The sequence below is a fragment of the Euprymna scolopes genome, chromosome 17 (genome assembly GCF_053919585.1).
Source record: "Euprymna scolopes isolate OS-2025 chromosome 17, ASM5391958v1, whole genome shotgun sequence".
NCBI lineage: Eukaryota > Metazoa > Mollusca > Cephalopoda > Sepiida > Sepiolidae > Euprymna > Euprymna scolopes.
Window position 1 is genome coordinate 89877875 of NC_136498.1, and position 16944 is coordinate 89894818.

A 16944-nucleotide genomic window follows, 5' to 3' on the forward strand; every position below is an offset into this window, starting at 1 on the left:
ATATATATATATATATATATATATATATATATATATATATATGTTTGTGTGTGTTTGTGTGTGTTTGTGTGTGTATGTAATTTGACAATATTCTTATTGTCCACAATATATGTGTTTATGTTACATCATCAGTGCTTATAAAATGGCTACATCTACAGGGAAAAACATTTTTGCATTTTGCCTTTCAATTTTATAATTCGTCTTATAAGGCATTTTCCCAGTTATTGGAATCATATAAATCATAACATCGTTGTATCACATGTCACACATCTTGTTTAATCGACAGAAATACACTGTTCATGTAGAAGCAAACCTATTTTACTAACCTTTTTTTAACCGTTCATAGATTTTTATTTGGTTGTAATATTGGTGTGCTGTCTTTCTCCAGCCATCCAGTGCATACCCCAGGTTGCGGATGGGGGCACCACCTCTACTTATAGATAGAGGGAAGCTTCGAATAACCAGTAAGAATTCATAGACAATGAGGAACAACCATGAAAAATGCTTTAAAAAGCTTCAAACTGGATAACTGTCGCTCAGAATAAAAAGACCTCTCAACCTGCTTACGCGCCAGGATGGATGAGGAAAGCAATGGTGCGGAACTTTTTTGCCTCAGAGAGTGGTGCCACAGTCACCCCATAGGCCGTGCAAGGAGAGCCACCAGTCCATGTTTAAGATGGACCAAGCCTTCCTCTATCTCACTTGAAAGACCCCAAAAGAAACATAAGGGGGATTAAAACCCAGCTGTGGTCTGCTGAACAGAAGAAGGTCCTCCTGCACTGCTATCCCTACTCAAGGTTTGAGAAATGGGGACGCAGTGCGGGAGAGATACTTACCAAGGGAGTAAAAGTCTCGAACCTCTCAGCAGAGAAAAAGGAAGCATCTTTACCCAGTTGCGATCCCTCATCTCACAGACGGGAAGATACATAAATAGATTTCATCAGACATGAGGCTCTGAGGAGCGCAGAAGACCACTCTATGGTAAAGGATAAGGAAACAAGACAAAGACTATGAATATGCTAACCTAAAGCACAAAAGGCAAAAGGACAGAACAGCGACCTGGAGGGGGGTCATTTTTATCCTAGAAAAGCCAACATCCCTCTAAGTAGGATAAAAATGCAGCGTTATAACAGCCTCCAAAAAAAAATAGCAGCTCTTTTGGTGAGCAACAGATATCCCCTGGAAAACCCAATTGAAATTCCCACAATAGACAACAACCGCCAACTTCACCATCAGAACCAGCTATTCCAGCATATGTCCCACTCTCCTGGAACTCGTGTGCCTCTGCAGTCTCTGGCTGACATAATACATGTCTTTACAAACTCTCTGCTGGGAACCCCACAACCATGGACCCAGGAATCTACATCACCTAACCTGACACCACCATCTGAATCACACCCACAATTACCTAGACCACTACCACCATCAGTTGTACTCCCAGAAGCAGATGATGATCAGTTAGCTTTGAAGGAGGAGTTCAGCACCACAATTGAGGAGGTGAAGCATATGAGGATGAAGTACAGACCACGTTTTTTCACGATCCAACCTGCTAGAAGAGCTGACTGTTATAGCCAAAGTGAACATCGCTCTCAAGAAGCTAATACTATCAACAGTATTGCTCACTGAACTCAACCAGGTCACGTATGCAGCTGGGATCTACATCAACAGAATGTTCAACCACCACAACAGAACATTCAACCACCATCATCGAATAGGGCCCAAAGTCTCAAGACATACACCTCACTGGAAGACTAAGTTGCAAAAACAATTGAACCTCTGCAGGAAGGAACTAAGCCAAATAAAACAGTTCCTTGCAGATCCCTCGATACAGGGTCAACTTAAGACCACCACCAGAAAACTGTGTACCAAATACCCCCATCAGAACATTTAGGAGTTGCATAATACAGCTAGGGAGCTGGAGGGCAGCCCAGAGGATTAAAAACCAGATCAACTCCCAGATTCAAAACAGTCAGTTTAAAACTAACCAAAGGACTTTTTATAGGCAGCTTATAAGAAGCACTATTACTGTAGAAATCCACCTGCAGAAGAAGACCTAGAAAACTACTGGAGGCCTATATTTGAAACAGAAGGCACATACAACCAAAAGGCCCAGTGGATTGAAGACATTATTAGGCTCAACAAGACCAAGCCTAATATGCCAGAGTCAGTCATAACTTCTGGTACAGTAACAAGAAAACTGGCACAATTCTCCAAGCAAAAAACACCCGGCATCGACAATGTCCAAAATTTCTGGCTGAAGCAATTAACTGCACTTCATCACCACTACAGTGATTGCTTTAGCATATAAAGAAGTAACACCACCCTGGCTGACAGAAGGAGACACCAGCCTCATCCCTAAGACCAAGGAGACACACCAACCAAATAAATACAGGTAAATATGCTGCCTAATAACCACCTATAAGCTTTTCACTGATCTGGTATATGACCACCTATCTTCTGGGACCTACTTTGCAAAAGAGCAGACACTGTGCAGGAGAAAATGCCTCGGTATCAAAGACCAGCTATTTATCAACAAGACCATCTTGGAGGACTGTAGCAAGAGACAAAGAAACCTGAGTATGGAATGGATTGATCACAGAAGGCATTTGACAGCATGCCACACTCTTGGTTACTTCAGTGCCTTGAGTTATACAAGATCTACCCGGTAATTAAACAAACACTAGCGGCTCACCTTCAGATGTGGAAAATCACCATATCATTAAGTCACAATGGAGGAAAGACCATCATCCCCGAGATAAGGATCAAGAGGAGAATATTCCAAGGTGGCAGCGTATCTCCCTTACTCTTCTGTATGGCAATAGACCCACTCAGCAAGCTTCTGAATAACAATCAGAATGTGTACAATTTGAGTCAGGGATGCAAGAGAGTAAACCATCTGCTCTTCATGGATACCTTAAGCTGTATGCCAGCTTTGACATGGATCTGAACCAGCTTCTGCAGGTAGTATACACCTTCTCTAAGGACATCGGCATGAAGTTTGGTCTGAATAAATGTGCCAAATGTATACTCAGAGCTGGGAAGAAGACCCACACAGAGAATATGCAGCGAAATATATCGAAAAGCATGGACCTTGGCATTGAAGAAAATGAGAACATATAGCATGCCATGCAGGTGTGAGGAAGATCTGCAAAACACAGCTTACAACTAAAAATAAAACAACTGCCATCAATCAACTTTCCATGCCAGTAATAACATACAGCTTTGATATTATTGACTGTCCACAAAAATACATCAACAGTCTAGACATAAAGACATGGAAGTTACTAACACTACATAAAATAATATATAGAATTCAGTGTTTACCAAGACTGCATTTGCGCAGGGGAGGAGGACTGGGATGTTCAAAGATCAATCACCAACATAGGGCAACAATAATGAGCACAGACCAGTATCTGAGAAGCTCCCAGAACCACACTCTCTCAATAGTATATGAACATCAAGAGACAGCAGAACAACATCACTCACCCAGCTGGACAAACATTTTGGTCAGAGCTGTTTCACACCAAATAAGCCTGCCACAGGAATAGCAAGAAAGAGCCGGCAGAAATATAGTGTGGCCTTCCAAAGGAGGGATCTTGAAGAGTGGGATCAACATCAGCGTACAAAGTATTTTCTGGGGAACTCTCACAGGAATACATAGGCAAAGAAGGTTCCTTGGACTGGCTCAAGAGGGGACCCCCACCCACCACGGTCAGGACAGGGTTATAATGGCTGCTCAAAATCAGGGATTGATGATCAATGCATTCAAGAAGATGGCAGGTCTCAGTAATGACAACAAATGCAGATTCTGCCACACAGAATTGGAAAGTGTGAGTCATATGGTATCAAGTTGCAAGGTTCTTTTATGGGATGACTATTACAAAGTGAGACATGATGGAATATGTAAGTACTTCCACTGGACCATCTGTAAAATATTAAATATCCAATGTAACAGCAAGTCCTGGGAACATCAACCTGAAAGAACAGTTGGAATCGAGTCATATACCCAACATTACGGCCATTAAATCCCTACAGCCCCATACCTTGAAAATGCTGTTATCAAACCTGACATATTTATATGGAATAAGTAAGAGAGAGTGGCAACCTTGGTTGAAGTGAGTGTCCCTAATGCTGGTGGTCTGAACAGAGTTGACAAGGAGAAACAGACCAAATATCAAGGTTTCATGTATGATATGGAAAGAAACCAGAATCTTAGGGAGATCATATCATACTAGTAATTATAGGTGCCATAGGGCTTATGAAGAACCTGAATTTCTACCTAACTAATATTTCTGGTGAACCAAGTGCAAAAAAGATCCAGAAAATTGCACTTAAGGGAACAACGAGTATACTAAAAAGAGGTCTCGGCTGGTTTCAATAAAAAGCAAGGGAATGTTGGCAGCTGGTTTTTGCATAACAATCTTCAAAGAAAAAAGTGTAATATCCTTTTACTATACTTTTAAATCCTGTTTTAAATCATTGTCTGAATTCATTGTAAAACGACGAGTTATGTTATTTGATAGAATTCAATTTTTTTTACTTCCGTTTCTGATAGCGAAACTGTACAAAAGTATCTATCATCCATATAAAAATAAATTTTATTAATATACGTAATAAACTAATTTCTATTAAATTACTATATTCTATATACATAATAAACTAATGTATAATTATCAAATAAAAATTATTATATCTTTACTCTACGTTTTATTGTATTATATTATATTGTATTTTATTATTAATGAATGTCAATAATTTTTTATTTATAATTTATTTTTCATTTTCGCTACTGTTATTTCTGTTAATTAAAGTAATTAAAATGTAATTATGCTTTGTTCAAAGAATCTTTTTATTTAGTGTATTATTATTATTATCGGCTCACATGCAGCTTTCACACAAGCCAACAAACGATCTGATTGGAGACCTGTGGTGTTCTCTGGAAGTTGAGTGACAACAAGTCTCCCCAGACGTCCAGCTCTCTCCTCCTCCTTCGATAGCATTTGCAAATAAATTTGCATCATCGCAACAGCCTCTTACCATTGATTTCTCGCTGGCAGTGGCCATTGGTTTATACTGGAGTGACACTAAGCCTCCCCAAGATCCCAGTTCTCTTTGCACTTGTCCAGCGGACGTCTGGCTAGTGGTCCCTCCTCAGTCTTTCCATCCTCCTTGACCCTTCTCGGCTCTTTGGTATCACTTTTTTTTGCGGGGGGAAACGGTGGTGAAACAATGGAGAGATGCATGATGTAGAACATGTAGATCTGCAGCTTTGGTGTTCCTCATTCTGTGTAACGCTTATTCATTATATTGTCTTGTGTTATTCTCCGCATTCAAGGGTTTTCCTTAATATTTCAACCTTATCGTTAGGCGTTGTATTTTTGCAGCTATTCCTCTGATTCCAATTTCTGCCATTTTTTCCCAGGTTTTTGGGATTGTTCCTAGTGCTCCTACTATTATCGGTACTATTTTGATTTTCTTCATCATCCAAATCCCTTTTAACTCTCTGGCTAGCTCTGTGTATTTGCTTCGTTTTTCCTTTTCTTTCATACTCACCCTGTGATCAGCTGGGACTGCAAAGTCCACGATTGGAAAGGATTTCTCTTTCTTGTTAATTATTACGACATCTGGTCTTCTTGCTTGGATGGGTTTGTCCGTCTGTATGTCCATGTCCCATAGGATTTTGTGGTTCTCGTTTTCGAGTGCTGTTGAGGGTTTATGCTTGTACCATTTACCTGTACACTCAAAATGCAGCCGTTTGCACAATTCACAGTGCACCGCCCTCCCCACTTGGTCATGCCTGTTTTTGTATTCCTTTTGGGCCAGTTTGCTGCATTCACTTACTATATGGTTTATCGTTTCGTCTCTTTGTCCACAGAGTCTGCATTTGCTGTTTTCTTGTGTTTTATCGATCCTTGCTTTGATATGATTGGTTCTTATCGAGTTATCTTGTGCTGCAGTTATTAGGGATTCAGTTTCTCGGTTTATATGTCCTTTTCGCATCCATGCCCAGGTGTTTTCGCTATTCTCATCTTTTGTCATTATTACGAATCTTCCGTGGAGTGTTTCTCTTCCTATTTCTCTTTTCTCGTTTTGTCATTTGTCTCTCTTTTTCTGTTTTGTTGGTTTTCTCCGTATCTCTCGCCATAATTATTCTTTCAGTGTTTTGCATTATGTATTTTTCTAGTACTTTTTTTGTGTCCTTCTCACAGTCTTCTATACAGATCAGTCCTCTCCCACCGTCTTTCCTTTTCACGTAGAGTCTGTTGTTATATTGTTGCTCTATAATAAAGGGTTGAGTGTGTTTGTTGCATCATCTCTAATAATGGATTAGAAGAGATGACGTGTGATATTATATATTTATGTTGTATCATAAAGGGAATCGTGTGTGAGTGACATGTATTTTCAGAACCTACCTCTGCTTCTTCGATGTTGGACCATCTGGAAATTTCTCGTCCTGGAGGGAGACTTGATACCTGTTTTTGGATGAAGATGCAATCACTCCAAGACAAGGAATTACTTTTATAGCTTATTTCACTTTTCCCAGATGTCCTGCAGAAGGTGGAAGTGAAATCGGCCTGTGTGGGTTCTTCTTCTACACACGTCAGCGTTCGTCCCCCCCCCAATGAAGAGGAGGAAACAACGGGAAGCCGTCCGTTGTCTTCTGAGTCCAAATCAAATCTCAACGATTCAGCTAACCTGATCACATGACTCACACGCAATCAAATCAGCTGATCTTTTACTTCCGGCCAACGTGTCTACACTATAACTCACCTCTTCCCCTCTCTCTCTCTCCTTCTCTCTCCCTCTCTCTATTCCTTAACTTTCCTTTCCCCCTTATTTATAAAAATGTATGACGAAGACATACATTTTTTTTACTACCCACTTTTATTAAGGGAATCCTAAGCTCACCCCACTGGCAAAGGAACAGTCATACCATTATTCAATAAATCATAAATCAAATAAATAAAATTACATCTACAAAGAATACCATGTGGCGCGAATCCTTGCGTCCTCGAAGGTCAACAACTCTCTGTGACTCCATGGCTTCCATCTCGCATCTTAGAATCATGCAGAGATCACAATATCTCTTGTCACGCTATAACGCGTTTCCACAAGCAAATGACTCATACGAGATAAAAGATTTTTCTTATAATATTACGAGAGCATTTTCCTATGTCGCCCGCCGAATTACGCATCCGGAGAAAAATCCCACGAAAAAACGACAAAAAAAAATAATTCTACAACCATTTCGAAAATTAGAATAAATATCGACTGAACCTTTGACTCTTCCAAACTTAAGAACTAGTTGACCCCTTATTCAACCCAGTAGTGTGTCTTGTTTTTTTCGTACACTACTTAATCTTATTTCTTTCTCTTTTTTAACATTTTATCATTATTATTACTATCATTATTAATTAATTAACAACATGTTCTTACTTATGAATTAATTATTATCTCAATAAAGCCCACAAGGCAAAATTCACTCCTCCTCCTTCTGCGAAAAAAAAATACATGTCCAAGAACAAGAAAAAACCTGCACAATTATGCTGTGAGAAAACGTCAATCGCATGAAAATATAAATTAAAAAAAATTCTTACAATCATTCACAAAGTCTCATCCCACCAATAAAAATTACAAATAACAAAAACATAGATTCGTGGAAACCCAAAATTGTCCACGTCAGCACATTTTGAGGTCAGTTTACATAACCTTTGACCACCTCACAGAATCTCAAAAAATATATATATTTTTTAAATCACAGTCGTTTACAAAAAATACAAAGACATTTACAATTAAAATACATAGTCGTTTCCAAAACAAAAAAACGACTCACTTAAAATTTTCAGACAATCCTTCATAAAACAAAATTCAACACAAAATAACAATCGATGGAAACTAAATTTGTCTACGTCACCCAACACTTAGGGTTTTCGGAAGAAAAAAAATTATCACCTTTTACTCATCCGAGTGATTTCTATTATGGCCTTTTCTACCATTTTCTCTACTGCCACTTATGTCAGGTCAGGGGAACTCCATTTGCTCCCTTATGTTGGACAGAAATATATTTCGCTTTGCTATATTGAAAAAAAAAAACAACTTTTTTTTCCAGGTCGGTAACCGCGACTGCCTTTCAAGGCATATAGCTCAGCGAAACATATCGGGATTTCATCCATGGATTTTTCCATGTTGATCCTACTCGAAATCACAGAATCCCATCACCCTAAGACAACACTTGTGTTTTTTTTCTTTTTTTTCCATCTAATAAAATGTATGTTTTTACATACCTTTTATTTCATAAAACAGTTTACATACAATAACATTTTTCCACACCAGAAAAAAAAAAATTCTCACGAAAAAAACCCGTACAATTAGAGAAAAAAAAACAATTCCACATTAGCAGAAAGTATCCATTGTTTCTTAACAAACAAACAAAAAATACACATTGTCTTTTCCTAAAAGTACGCAACGCATTTACAATTTTAATTGTATATAATTGTTTAACCTATAAATTCATAACACATTTTTGATTGACGTTTTTCTCTGGTAATCGTGACAGTCATCTCATTTCTTTTTCCCTTTTGTTTCACCTCTCTAACTAAACTTTATGTGTTCTATTTCTTTTACACCAATTTGTTATCAGTCTGTCGATTGATATATCTGTTTGTTTGTTTTTTTTTTGTTTTTTTAAAATTATCATATAATATAACTATACATAATTTTAATGTGTCTTTTTTTTCGGTTGCGTATATATATATATGTATTTTTTTCCACTGTTCAATGAAAGGACCCTACGTTGTTGTTGTTCTTTCTTTAGTTTTCTTTATCTTTTCCTTTTTATGTGTAGCTACAATATTTTTTCTTTCTTTTTTTTGTTCGCATCTTTTAAAACGTTGTTTTTTTTCCGTGGTAACCGAAGTTTTTTTTTTTTTAACCCACCCCTGCTGGGTGGTCTGGTCATTTACGGCACCAAATTGAGTGTGTTATATTGTTGGTCTATAATAAATGGTTGAGTGTGTTTGTTGTGTCATCTCTAATAATGGATTAGAAGAGATGACGTGCGATATTATATATTTATGTTGTATCATAAAGGGAATCGTGTGTGAGTGACATGTATTTTCAGAACCTACCTCTGCTTCTTCGATGTTGGACCATCTGGAAATTTCTCGTCCTGGAGGGAGACTTGATACCTGTTTTTGGATGAAGATTCAATCACTCCAAGACAAGCAATTACTTCTATAGTTTATTTCACTTTTCCCAGATGTCCTGCAGAAGGTGGAAGTGAAATCGGCCTGTGTGGGTTCTTCTTCTACACACGTCAGCGTTCGTCCCCCCCCAATGAAGAGGAGGAGACAACAGGAAGCCGTCCGTTGTCTTCTGAGTCCAAATCAAATCTCAACGATTCAGCTAACCTGATCACATGACTCACACGCAATCAAATCAGTTGATCTTTTACTTCCGGCCAACGTGTCTACACTATAACTCACCTCTTCCCCCCTCTCTCTCTCTCTCCTTCTCTCTCCCTCTCTCTATTCCTTAACACTGTCAATATCATCCTTTGGGTGTAGTGCATTATGCATAGTCATGAGTTTCCTGGTTTTCTGGTTCAGCTGTCTCAGTTCTTCTTTTGTCCATCCTATAAACGGTCAAGAGTATCTCACTAGTGACACTGCCCATGTATTTATACCTTTTATTAGGTTTCTGCTATATAATTTAGTTTCCAGGAGTTTTCTTGTTCTCCGGAGGTATTCCTTTCCAATTTTCTCTTTCATTTCTGTTGTTCTGATGGTGTCCGCTTCCAGAATTCCCAAGTATTTATAATCGTCTTATCACCCTAGTGTCCTCATTTCTGTTTGGTTGGGTAGTTCCACGCCTTCTGTCGTTTTCAGTTTTCCCTTTCTTATAACTAGTTGTGCGCACTTTTCCATTCGAAATTCCATTTAAATATCTTGGATGAAAATCCTGGTTGTGTTGATTAGTGTCTCTAGCTCCTTTTCGGTCCTTGCAAAAAGTTTCAGATCATCCATGTACATCAGGTGGTTCATTTTTTCCCCTGTATTGGAGAACTTGTATCCAGCTTGGCACTTTCTTAGAATACTATTCAAGGGCATCATGGCTATGATGAACAGTAATGGTGATAATGAGTCTCCTTGGAAGATGCCTCTTTGTATGTTAATTTCTGCTATGTGTTGTCCATCTGTTGTCAGTTCCAGTCTCCATGTTTTCATTGCATTTTCTATTACATTGGTGACCCCGCTTGGTATTTTATACATTTTTAGGCATTCTATTATCCATGCTTTGGGGAACCTGTCGTACGCTTTTTTGTAGTCGATCCATGCCATGGCTAAATTTTTCCTCTTCCTTTTTACCTCCTTTAGGATCTTTTGATCAACATATAGCAGATCATGTGTTCCTGTTTTCGCTTTTTGGCATCCTTTCTGTTCCTCGGGGATGAGTCCACGGTTATTCAGTGAGTGGTAGATTTGTTCCCTCAGTTGTGCTGTCAGTATCTTCCACATGGTGGGTAGGCACGTGATTGGCCTATAATTGCTGGGGACGGTTCCTTTCTCCGTGTCCTTCTGTAGCAGTGTGGTTCTACCTTTTGTCATCCAGTCTGGCACGTTTGCTTCCTGTATACATCTTCTCAGCTTTTGGGCTAGCCTTTCGTGTAAGGTTGTAAATTTTTTGAACCAGTATGTATGTATCCCGTCGTGCCCTGATGCTCTTCAGTTTGCCATTTTTCCTATGGTTTTCTTTAGGGTTTCCTTGCTGATTTCATTCACTGTTCCTTCTTCGATTTGTTGTAACTCTTCTTTCATGTCTTTCAGCCATTCAGCATTTCTATTGTGATCTCGTCGCTCTTCCCATATGATACTCCAGGAGAGTTTTGTTTCTGTCGGATTTTGTTTTTGTTTTTCCTCCGTTCACATTTTGGTAGAATTGGCGTTCGTTGGTTTCAAATGTTTTGTTTTGTTTGCATTGTTCAGATTTATATCTATACCGTCTCAATCTCACTTCTTTTGCTTTTATTTTTTGGTCCAGTTTTTCATGTTTCTTGTTTAGCCTCTCCCTTCCAGTTACATTTCCAATATTCCGTTTTTTCCACATTGATTTCTTCCGGTTGATCATTTTGGTTTCTTTTTTATGTTTCTGAATTTTGGTTTCTAGTCTTATTTCCCATCCAGGTTTTGTCTGCCCGCTTGTTCCCAGTTGTTTTTCTGATTTGAGATTCATACTTACCATTTTGGCGCCTGCGTAAATGAGGTTGTTTAAGTCTGTGATTGTGTTTGTTGGGATGTGTAGGAGGAGCTTGTTAACCTTCTCAGTTTCTGTTTTTAATTTCTTCTGCTCTTGGTTCTTTAACGATGGGAGGTTTGTTTTTTCCTTGTTCATAAACTATGTTATTTTATTTATTTCATTTACTTCATTCTCTGTTAGTTCTGTTTCATTGTTCTCGGTTTCAACGTTTTTAGTCTTTGGTCTTCGTAGGTCTTGGGCCTTTGGTGTTTTTACTTTTGAGGGTTTTCTACGAGCAGTTCCATTGAAGGGTTTTCTTGTCCAGTTTCCTCATTTATTTTTCACTGAATTTCTGCTAGTTCTAGTTTAGAGAGCCAGCATGTCTTGCTTGGTCCGCAATTCTTTGTTCTGTCGCTTGGTGGTCACTGGAGAGGTCCCATAGTTCTTTCATTCGTTTCCAATAACCTCCATATCTATATTCAGGATGACTTCTATAATAGCATTCCATTACTAGTCTATTCTCTCTTGTTGTCCATTTCTTTCTTCGTTTTTTTCCATTTTGATGATTTGCTGTGTTTGTTCGGTATCATTTTGTTCCCTGAAATTAGAGGTTATGCTTACCGGTTCAGCGTCGATGTTATTTGAGTTTCTGAAATTAAGAAGTTGGCCAACATTCGCAGGATGACGACCGGATCCCCCATGCTGGCCACCGAAGGAGCACCTGCCGATCATGACGCCCAGATCTTTCTTCTGGGTCCCATGGTTTGAATTATTTGTACTTGACATTTTTCATATTTTGGTGTTTGCGGCAACACCGAGCCCAGAATTGTTTAACCTGTGGTTCTGACGCAGGTATAGTGTTTTGCTCCCATGCATACAGGAGGTATCGTGCACTATCACACGTACATATAAGGCATTAGCAGATGAAAAAAAAAATAAAATAAAGAAATAATAAAAAAAAAGAAACTAAAAATCAATTTTTTTTCCTAAAGAAAAGAAAATTCATATATAAAAAACTAATTAAAAATTTTAACTAAGAATTCTACTAAGTAGAAGTCGGTAGTAATGTTCTGAAAAAAGGCGTTTGATGATAGGTCTACTTTACACAGTCGCTAGAAATGTTGGATGGGAAGAAGACGAGGAAGGAACTCTTCACTATTATATAGATCGTGTACAAACAATGAGTTGGCCATTATTATATACAAGCGGGAACAAATCATGAACTCTTCAGTATTATATACAGGCATGTACGGACAATGAACTCTTCACTACTATATACAAGCGTGTACAAACAATGAACTCTCCACTATATATACAAGCGTGAACGGAAATGAACTCTTCACTATTATATACAAGGTAGTACAAACAATGACCTCTTCACTATTATATACAATCGTGTACGAACAATGACCTCTTCAATATTATATACAAGCGTGTACAAACAATGAACTCTTCACTATTATATACAAGCGTGTACAAACAATGACCTCTTCAGTATTATATACAAGCGTGTACAAACAATGACCTCTTCACTATTATATACAATCGCGTACAAACAATGAACTATTCACTATTATATAGAATCGTGTACGAACAATGACCTCTTCACTATTATATACAATCGTGTACAAACAATGAACTCTTAACTATTATAGACAAGCGTGTACGAACAATGACCTCTTCACTATTATATACAAGCGTGTACGAACAGTGAACTCTTCACTATTATATACAAGCGTGTACAAACAATGAACTCTTAACTTTTATATACAAGCGTGTACGAACAATGAACACTTCAATATTATATACAAGCGTGTACAAACAATGAACTCTTCACTATTATATACAAGCGTGTACAAACAATGAACTCTTCACTATTATATACAAGCGTGTACAAACAATGAACTCTTCACTATTATATACAAGCGTGTACGGACCATGAACTCTTCACTATTATATACAATCGTGTACAAACAATGAACTCTTCACTATTATATACAAGCGTGTACGGACCATGAACTCTTCATTATTATATACAAGCGTGTACAAACAATTTACTCTTCACTATTATATACAAGCGTGTACAAACAATGAACTCTTCAATATTATATACAAGCGTGTACAAACAATGAACTCTTCACTATTATATACAACATTGTACAAACAATGAACTCTTCACTATTATATACAAGCGTGTACGGACCATGAACTCTTCACTATTATATACAATCGTGTACAAACAATGAACTCTTCACTATTATATACAATCGCGTACAAACAATGAACTCTTCATTATTATATACAATCGCGTACAAACAATGAACTCTTCACTATTATATACAAGCGTGTACAAACAATGAACTCTTCACTATTATATACAAGCGTGTACAAACAATGAACTCATCACTATCATATACTATCGTGTACAAACAATGAACTCTTCACTATTATATACAATCGCGTACAAACAATGTATTCTTCAATATTATATACAAGGGCGTACAAACAATGAACTCTTCACTATTATATACAAGCGTGTACAAACAATGAACTCTTCACTATTATATACAAGCGTGTACAAACAATGAACTCTTCACTGTTATATACAAGCGTGTACAAACAATGAACTCTTCACTATTATATACAATCGTGTACAAACAATGAACTCTTCACTGTTATATACAAGCGTGTACAAACAATGAACTCTTCACTGTTATATACAAGCGTGTACAAACAATGAACTCTTCACTATTATATACAATCGTGTACAAACAATGAACTCTTCACTATTATATACAAGCGTGTACAAACAATGAACTCTTCAATATTATATACAAAATGTACGAACAATGAACTCTTCACTATTATATACAATCGTGTAAAAACAATGAACTCTTCAATATTATATACAATAGTGGACGGACCATGAACTCTTCACTATTATATACAATCGTGTAAAAACAATGAACTCTTCACTATTATATACAATCGTGTACAAACAATGAACTCTTCACTATTATATACAAGCGTGTACAAACAATGAACTCTTCAATATTATATACAAAATGTACGAACAATGAACTCTTCACTATTATGTACAATCGTGTAAAAACAATGAACTCTTCAATATTATATACAATCGTGGACGGACCATGAACTCTTCACTATTATATACAATCGTGTAAAAACAATGAACTCTTCAATATTATACACAAAAATGTACGAACAATGAACTCTTCACTATTATATACAATCGTGTAAAAACAATGAACTCTTCAATATTATATACAATCGTGTACAAACAATGAACTCTTCACTATTGTATACAATCGTGTACGGACCATGAACTCTTCACTATTATATACAATCGTGTACAAACAATGAACTCTTCACTATTATATACAATGTTGTACGGACCATGAACTCTTCACTATTATATACAATCGTGTACGGACCATGAACTCTTCTCTATTATATACAATCGTGTACGGACCATGAACTCTTCACTATTATATACAATCGTGTACAAACAATGAACTCTTCACTATTATATACAAGCGTGTACAAACAATGAACTCTTCACTATTATATACAATCGTGTAGGGACCATGAACTCTGCACAATAATATACCATCGTGTACGGACAATGAACTCTTCACTATTATATACAATCGTGTACGAACAATAAACTCTTCAGTATTATATACAATCGTGTACAAACAAAGAACTCTTCATTATTATATACAATCCTGTACGGAAATGACTCTTCACTATTATATACAAGGGCGTACAAACAATGAACTCTTCATTATTATATACAAGCGTGTACGGACCATGTACTCTTCACTATTATATACAATCGTGTACGGACCATGAACTCTTCACTATTATATACAATCGTGTACAAACAATGAACTCTTCACTATTATATACAATCGTGTACGGACCATCAACTCTTCACTATTATATACAATCGTGTAAAAACAATGAACTCTTAAATATTATATACAATTGTGTACAAACAATGAACTCTTCACTATTGTATACAATCGTGTACGGACCATGAACTCTTCACTATTATATACAATCGTGTACAAACAATGGACTCTTCACTATTATATACAATGTTGTACGGACCATGAACTCTTCACTATTATATACAATCGTGTACGGACCATGAACTCTTCATTATTATATACAATCGTGTACGGAACATGAACTCTTCACTATTATATACAATCGTGTACGAACAATGAACTCTTCACTATTATATATAATCGTGTACAAACAATGAACTCTTCACTATTATATACAATCGTGTACAAACAATAAACTCTTCACTATTATATACAATCGTGTAAAAACAATGAACTCTTCACTATTATATACAATTGTGTACGGACCATGAACTCTTCAATAATATATACAATCGTGTACGGACCATGAACTCTTTACTATTATATACAATCGTGTACAAACAATGAACTCTTCACTATTATATACAAGCGTGTACAAACAATGAACTCTTCACTATTATATACAATCGTGTAGGGACCATAAACTTTCACTATTATATACAATCGTGTACGAACAATGAACTCTTCACAATTATATACAATCTTGTACGAACAATGAACTCTTCAGTATTATATACAATCGTGTACAAACAAAGAACTCTTCATTATTATATACAATCCTGTACGGAAATGAACTCTTCACTATCATATACAAGGGCGTACAAACAATGAACTCTGCATTATTATATACAATTGTGTACGGACAATGAATTCTTCACTATTATATACAATCGTGTACAAACAATGAACTCTTCACTATTATATACAATCGTGTACGGACCATCAACTCTTCACTATTATATAAAATCGTGTACGGACCTGGAACTCTTCATTATTATATACAAGCGTGTACAAAGATGTTATTCTTCAATATTATATACAAGCGTTTACGAACAATGAACTCTTCATTATTATATACAAGCGTGTACAAAGATGTTACTCTTCACTATTATATACAAGCGTGTACAAACAATGAACTCTTCACTATTATATACAAGCGTGTAACGACCATGAACTCTTCACTATTATATACAATCGTGTAAAAACAATGAACTCTTCAATATTATATACAAGAATGTACGAACAATGAACTCTTCACTATTATATACAATCGTGTAAAAACAATGAACTCTTCAATATTATATACAATCGTGTACAAACAATGAACTCTTCACTATTGCATACAATCGTGTACGGACCATGAACTCTTCACTATTATATACAATCGTGTACAAACAATGAACTCTTCACTATTATATACAATCTTGTACGGATCATGAACTCTTCACTATTATATACAATCGTGTACGGACCATGAACTCTTAACTATTATATACAATCGTGTACGGACCATGAACTCTTCACTATTATATACAATCGTGTACAAACAATAAACTCTTCACTATTATATACAAGCGTGTACAAACAATGAACCCTTCACTATTATATACAATCGTGTACAAACAATGAACTCTTCACTATTATATACAATCGTGTACAAACAATTAACTCTTCACTATTATATACAATCGTGTACAAACAATTAACTCTTCACTATTATATACAATCGTGTAAAAACAATGAACTCTTCACTATTATATACAATCGTGTACAAACAATTAACTCTTCACAA